The sequence below is a fragment of the Desmodus rotundus genome, chromosome 1 (genome assembly GCF_022682495.2).
Source record: "Desmodus rotundus isolate HL8 chromosome 1, HLdesRot8A.1, whole genome shotgun sequence".
Lineage (NCBI taxonomy): Eukaryota > Metazoa > Chordata > Mammalia > Chiroptera > Phyllostomidae > Desmodus > Desmodus rotundus.
The window spans coordinates 94,792,971-94,800,662 of record NC_071387.1 but is presented as its reverse complement, the minus strand read 5'-3'; positions in this window follow the sequence as shown (position 1 = coordinate 94,800,662).

The following is a 7,692-nucleotide window of genomic DNA, read 5'->3' as shown; positions in this document are numbered from 1 at the left end:
AAATTTAACCAAGGGTGTAAGAGACCTGTACTCAGAAAACTAAGACATTGAAGAAAGAAATCAAAGAACATACAAATAAATAGAAGCACATACCATGTTCACGGATAGGAAGAATTAACATCATTAAAATGTCCATACTCCCCAAAGCAATCTATAGATTAAATGTAATACTTACCAAATACCAATGGCATTTCTCACAGAACTAAAAGAAATAATCCTAAAGTATATATGGAACCACAAAATATACTAGCAGTCTTGAGAAAGAAGAACAGAGTTGGAGGTATCACTCTACCTGATATCAAACTGTACTACAAGGCCATAGTAATCAAAACAGCATTGTAAGTGAAGTAAAAAGACACGTTGATTGATGGACTAGAATAGAGAGTCCAGAAATAAACCTGCACCTATGGTCACATAATCTATGACAGAGGAGGCAAGAATATACGATGGGGTAAAAATGATCTATTCAATAAATGGTGTTGGGAAAACTGGACAGATACATGCAAAAAAATGAAACTAGACCACTTTCTTACACCATATATAAGAATAAACTCAAAATTAATTAAAGACTTAAATGTAAGATCTGAAACCATAAAACTCCTGGAAGAAAACATAGGCAATAAACTCTTTGGCATTGCTCTTAGTGGTATATATATATATCGCATTATATATATATAAATCACTATATATATATCACTATATATATAAATCACTATATGGAGATATGTTATATATTTTTATTTAAATATATTATTATAAATATGTATTTATATATCTATATATAAATATATTTTTTATATACATAAAATATCTCCTTGGGAAAGAAAACAAAAAAATAAATAAATAAGTTGGACTAAATCCCGCTAAAATTTTTTTGCACAGAAAAGGAAACAAAAACAAAATGAAAAGACAATCTACTGAATGGGAGAACATATTTGCCAACGATACATCCAACAAGAGGTTAATATCCAAAATATTATATATAAAGAACTCATACAATTTAACACCAAAGAAAAACAAACAATCCTGGGAAAAAATACAATAAAAGAGAAGAGATAAAATGAAAAGACACATGGGATAGATGCCAAAAAGAAAAAAATGTGATTTAAAACAATGGGCATTTCTCCAAAGAGGACACACAAGTGGCCAATAGACATATGAAAGGATGTTCAATGTCACTTATCATCAAGGAAATGCAAATTAAAACCACAATAGATATCACCTAACACCGGTCAGAATGGCCATCATAAACAAATCAACAAACAACAAGTGCTGGTGAGGCTGTGGAGAAAAGGGAACCCTAGTGCACTGTTGGTGGGAATGCAGACTGGTGCAGGCACTGTGGAAAACAGGATGGAGTAACTTCAAAAAATTGTAAGTACAGTTGCCACATGATCCAGCACTCTCCCTTCTGGATATTTATCTGAAGACACAAAACAGTAATTTGAAAAGATATATGCATCCCTTTGTTCATAGCAGCATTATTTATAATAGCCAAGATGTGGCAACAATTTAAGTGTTCATCAATAGATGAGTGGATAAAGAAGTGGTACGTATTACAATGGAATGTTACTCGGCCATAAAAAGAATGACATCTTACCATTTGTGACAACACTGGTGGACCTAGAGGCTATTACACTAAGTGAAATAAGTTACAGAAAGGGAAATACTATATGATTCCACTTATATGTGAAATATACAAAATAAAATAAAATAACAACAAAAAACCAGAACAGAAGTAGACAGTGAAAAAAGGGAAAGGATTAAGAAGTACAAACTGGTCACAGATGTAAAATACAAAATAGTCACAGAGATGGAAAGTACAGCACAGGGGATATAGTCAATAATATTGCGATAACTATGCATGGTGCCAGGTGGGCACTAGACTTATCGGGGCTACACTTCCTAAGTTATATTAACATCTAACTACTATGCTGTACACCTGACACTGATAAAATATTGAGTGTCAGCTGTCATTGAAAAATAAAAAAATAAATGAATAAATAAAAAAATTACAATCCAGACCCATGGCATGAAGCTCACCTTGACATAAATCCTATTTTAGGCCCTTCACATCCCTCATCTCACCTAATGCTTCCATTTGCCAGATGAGGCAGGGACAATTGTCTCCATTTTACAGGTACTTAAACTAAAGATTGATTCTAACAGCTCTGAGTCCAGAACTGAGGCCTAAATGGGCCCAGAAGAGTCAGAAAAGCATGCACACACAGTATCCTGGACTAACAGAGCAACCCAAATAGTCCCTACTGCTTTGGGTTGAATCTTGGTCAGCTCTGTGCCAGTCTGGAGCTCAGGCACCCTGCATAAGGAAACGGTCACCACAGACTCCATTCTGAGCTACTAGGAAGCTCTTGTTGGTTGAGACCTCAGAGGAAGGAACGTGGGCAAAACCAGACCCGTGCAAAGGCAGCACTGAGACTGAGCCTGAATGTGGGAATCTGAATAAAATACAGAATTTAGTTAATAATAAAGTATCAACTTTAAAGTATTCATGAATTGTGCCCTGGTTGGTGTGGCTCAGTGAATTGAGTGCTGGCCTGTGAACCAAAGGGTCGCCAGTTCAATTCTCAGTCAGGACACATGCCTGGGTTGTGGGCCAGGTCCCCAGTAGGGGGTGCACAAGAGGCAACCACACATTGATGTTTCTCTCCCTCTCTTTCTCCCTCCCTTCCCCCTTTTAAAAAGAAATAAATAAAATCTTTCACAAAATAAAGTATCCATGAATTGTAATAATTCTGTAGAGAATCAAAAAGAGGATAAGTTAAAAGTAAAACAAGAGTTTTGCAACTCTAGGTAGATATGGTGTAGCCTGAGGAAGACTAGTCAGAAGGGGAGAAAGAATTGAAAAAGGAATCATTTTCTTGGTTTGATGCCCTTTTACACCCATATCCTTATACAGCACACTGTGTGCCACCTAAAGTCGTCTTAGGGACCCCAGGGGATGGTTGTGTCCGTCACTGGGGTCACCCTGGGAGCATGTGCCCCACTCTTCCGGCTGCTGGGAGCCCGGGAGCTGCATGAACGGGGTAAGGGCACGGTCAGAGGAACAGCCCCGGTCATGGTGGGTGCGTGTTGGAGAAGAAAGGTGCTGTGTGCCCAATTCTCGGTGATAAAAATGAGGAGGCGGACTTGTCCAGAGAGAGTTGCTGAAGGGGCCCTAGGACAGACGACCCGCACCTGGACCTGCTTAGGGAGCCAGGGAGGAGGTGGGCAAGCTGGGGCGATTCCTGCTCTGTAGCTCTAGCAATTGAGACCAGGACCCAGGGGCGGGGGGGGGGGGGGGCGGCACAGAGGGCTCAGGTTGGGGTGCACTGGGTCTGAGCTGTGGGGACACCCACTCTTTGTTCACCTGTGCACCACACCCCGCTCTAAGGCCCTGGGACACAGCAGTGAAGCGACCAAGCAAAAGCCTCGGTACCTTTTTGTGCGGGAGGCAAGGGAGACCTGATAGGGAATAAAGGACGTAATAAAATATACGGTATCTCATCACACATGTCACGCCGGGTGTTGATGTGCGCTAGACAGGACGTGTGGAATGTCTGGGTGGGAGATGTGGAAAGTGGGATGAATCTATGGGTCTGAAGTTCAGACAGAGATCTGGGCTGGGAGATCTATCTAGAAGAGATCATTCATTCATTCAACGGCTGATTTATTGAGCACACTCTATGTGCCAGCCACTGTGCTGGGTGCTGGGCGACACGGTCCCTGCCTCATGGAACTCCAGGAGATTTCATAAAGGCTGCAGCTAACGCTATGGCACCAGATGAAACAGATGAGATTGCCCATGGAGTGTGTGCGCGCGTGTGCACGGCCCGAGATGGCCACGAGGCTCCCGGTGTTAGGGGAGGCCAGAGGCGAAGACCCTGGGGAACGGGCCTGAGTCGGGGCACACAGCCGCAGCAGCAGAACCACGAGGCGCAGAGGTTCAAGAACTAGGAGAGGCTCCTGCTGTGGGAAGACGTGGACGAAACAGACCTGCACTCGGGGGCGGGCAGTGAAAGCAGTTTCGTGGCAGAAGGGCAGGCGGCTTCTGCACAGACAGCTGAGGACTGAGGAGCGGGAGTGCAGGGAGGAAGTGGAGACAGAGAGGAGACACTTTCGAGGACCGTGTCTGGGCCGGGAAGAAGAGAGAGGGAGAGGGCGAAGTGGGAGGCACCTTGGAGGGAATCTGGTTGCTTGCAGATGGAAGGGACTTGGACAGATGACTGAGCTGATGGGAAGAAGCCTGCAGAAGGAAGAAGCTGAAAAACTCGGGGGTGGGGGTGGGGCAGTGATGGTGTTTAGGGATCCAGAAGGAGGGGCAGATCAGTTTTGTAGAGAAGAAATGACCTCATGTCAGAAATGGCTACACAATTTGAGGGGCTCAGTGCAAAATGAAAACGCAGGCCTTTTTTAAAAAAGTTAAGAATACAAGATGGTGACTCTTGGTACCCAGATCAGGAGTGTGCATGCTGAAAATCAATGTGTCAGCAAAGTAATATTCCTTCTGGATACTCCAGAAGAGAATCTGTTCCTTCACTTTTCCAGCTTCTAGTGGTTACCTGCATTCCTAAACTCATAGCCCTTTCTTCCATCTTCAAAGCCAGCATTTCAGTATCTTCAAATTGCTTAGTATGTGAATTTCTTTGGAGGTTCATTATTCCACCTACTATGATCTTTAAGACTGCTTTATACCTGCAAAAGCAGCACCACAGTGGTTTCAACAAAAGCAGGTCTATGGTTTATTGGAGAACCCTTCCCTGACCAGTGTGGCTCAATTGGTTGAGCATCATCCCACAAAGTGAAGGGTCACTGGTTCTATTCCCAGTCAGGGCACATGCCTGGGTTGCAGGCCAGGTCACCATTTGGGGGCATGTGAGAGGCAACCAGTTGATATTTCTCTCCATCTCTTTCTCCCTCTCTTCCCCTCTCTCTAGAAATAAATAAATAAAATCTTTTGAAAAATAAATCTCTGCACATATACAAACACTGACCGTGTATATGGACAACGCCTAGAAGTCCCGCGGACAGACACGAACACGAGTTGGTGGGATGATGCCCCTGAGACCATTTTCCTGGGATTTCTATTGTTCCAGACTGTCCTTTTTGCAAAAAGCAACATGAAGTTTAAATGTCATTATTCCCTTTATATATTTTTAAGGTTTTATTTATTTATTTTTAGAGGGGGGAAGGGAAGGAGGAAGAGAGGGAGAGAAACATCAATGTGCGGTTACCTCTCGAGCCCCCCTACCGGGGACCTGGCCAGCAACCCAGGAATGTGCCCTGACTGAGAATCGAACTGGAGACCCTTTGGTTCATAGGCCTGCACTCAATCCACTGAGCTACCCCAGCCAGGGATTTTTCCTTCATGTTTTATACCCTCACCTCCACAACATCCACAGGCCAACTCAGCGTAATGAGAAGAATGCTGGCAAACACCTGGACAGGCATTAACTATGCGCAGGCACCTTTGTAAGCCTTACATGTATTAACATATTTAAATCTAACAGTGTGTCCGTCCACAAGGTCGGCGCTATTAATATTCCTGTTTTACAGATGAGGAAGCAAGCAGAGAGAGGTTACATGACTGGCCCCTTGTCACATGTCACACAGTCTTTGGAGCAACAGGAGTTCCTAATGTTTGTCAACTAAGCCCGTTTGTCAGGTGCTGGAGCGGGTGGGGGAGAAATGCAAAGATGAAAGAGAGGTGGGGTTGCACGGGTGGGGATCTCCCAGGTCTGGTTTTCTGCATGCACCGTCCTGGGACTGGACCTGGACCTGGAGCTGCTGGAACAAAGGCAGGCGCTGGGGCTAGAGTGGGCCACTAGGGGGCAGCAGGGACCAAGGAGCTGGCCTCCAGCCAATCTGATGCTGCCTGCCTCTCCACCGGCCATCAAGTCCATAGACATAGTGGGAGAGGGTGGGATTTTGCGGAATTTTCAGCCTCTGTGCTGCTGCTGTCAGGTAACTTAGGCAAGTTAATCACAGGAGAAGCTGGCGCTGCCTGGCCTTCACCCATTGTGACATGTACTCCTCACCCCGGCATTGTGGGCTGCAGGTACTTCCCTTATCTGTCTTCAGTGGGGATGAAACTGAGGCCCAGAGTGGTCAAGTACCTTGCCCAAGGTCACACAGCTCCACTGGCAAAGGCCGGTTCAAAGTGGGGCAGGATGAGGGTAGAGAGAGCCCTTGCTTCTCCGAGGCTCAGTGTTCTCGCCTGTGAGGGGGGTGAAAGAATGTGGGGGTGGTTAGGAGTCAGGGTGCATCATGGGCGAGACCCACGCAGCAGTCCCGGCTGCTCTGAGGAGCCAGTGAGGTCATGCCTCGCATGGGGGCTCCAAACCTCTTGCTGGGTTTTTGTAATTAATAACTTTTGTAGGAAAATAATATCAGACAAGTTATTCAACAGGATGTTAACAGAGATAGATACATCTTCAGAAACATTCATCTGTGACGCCCACGTGTACCAGGTGCTGGGGCAGGGGTGGGATTTCCGGTGTTTTTCTCTTTCCTATTTATATCTTTAGGGTTTCTCTGAATCAGAGGACGCTGGCATATGCCAATTTAGTAATCAGAAAAAAACGAGTCGGTTTTTTGGTTAAAAAAAAACTAAAACAGATGCACACAACACCCAGGAAAAATCTTTGTAAGATCAAGGCTGGAGGTATGTGGAGTCGGGGCACGGGGACCCCGAAATCAATGGCTCTGGAGGCCTCCCGGGTCAGCTAAGTCTTCCCCAGGGGGGCGGCCACGCCCGGACCCCTCTGAGCCGCTCCACCTCGGGCCCAGCCTGGAGGGGGCGCTGGGAAACTGCGCAGCCAGCGTCTCGCTCTGCCCACACCCATTGCCTGCTTCCAGCTTCGGCAGGGCGGAGGGGGGAAGCAAGCCCGAGCTGGACCTACCTGATCCACTAGACCCTCCCTCGTGGCTCTTGAGGCAGACATTTGGTGCAGTCTGTGTTCCTCCTCCTCTCTTCCTCCATCTTTCTGGATCTTCTCCCTCCACGCTGAGACAATTAAGTTGTAGCGGACTAAAATGAGCTACTAGCCCTGCTTGTCCAATAGTGTAATCACTAGCCACAGGTGCCTATTGAAATTTAAAGGTTATTCAATAAAATTTAAAAATCATTTCCTCAGTCACACATTCCACATTTCAAATGCTCAACAGTCAGACGGGCTAGGGGCCACTGTAACGGACAGTGCGAAATGTTTCCATCGTGGTCAAGTTCTGTTGGGCAGCCCTGCCTTAGACACTCGGTTGTCTTGTTGTAAAGTCACTTCCCAATTTTTGTTCTTTGAATCAATGTTCTCTTTTTTCCTGATTTCCTTCCTGTAAATCTAAAATCAAACTTTGATCCATGCTCATAATTTGAGAAATGTATTTTGACAATTGCCTTTCCATTGTTAAATATTTGAATGATGGAGTGAATTGCCAGATCTAGAGTGGGGAAGTCCTGACCAGGGAAGGAGTAGGCATAAGCCTGACAGCACCGGAGGGTGAGGGGGGACACCCAGGTAGGGCAGAAGCTAGGGGCTCCCAACTCAGGTTTAACCAATGGCAGCGGAAGCCGTCAGGGATTTACAGGAAGTTTGAAGGAAGCCTGGAGCAGTTGCCAGGGCTGAGAATTCTAGATTTCTAAGCTGTTCGTACCTTCTGACTCTTGTCATCCATGCCCCAGCCAGGTTAGAATAA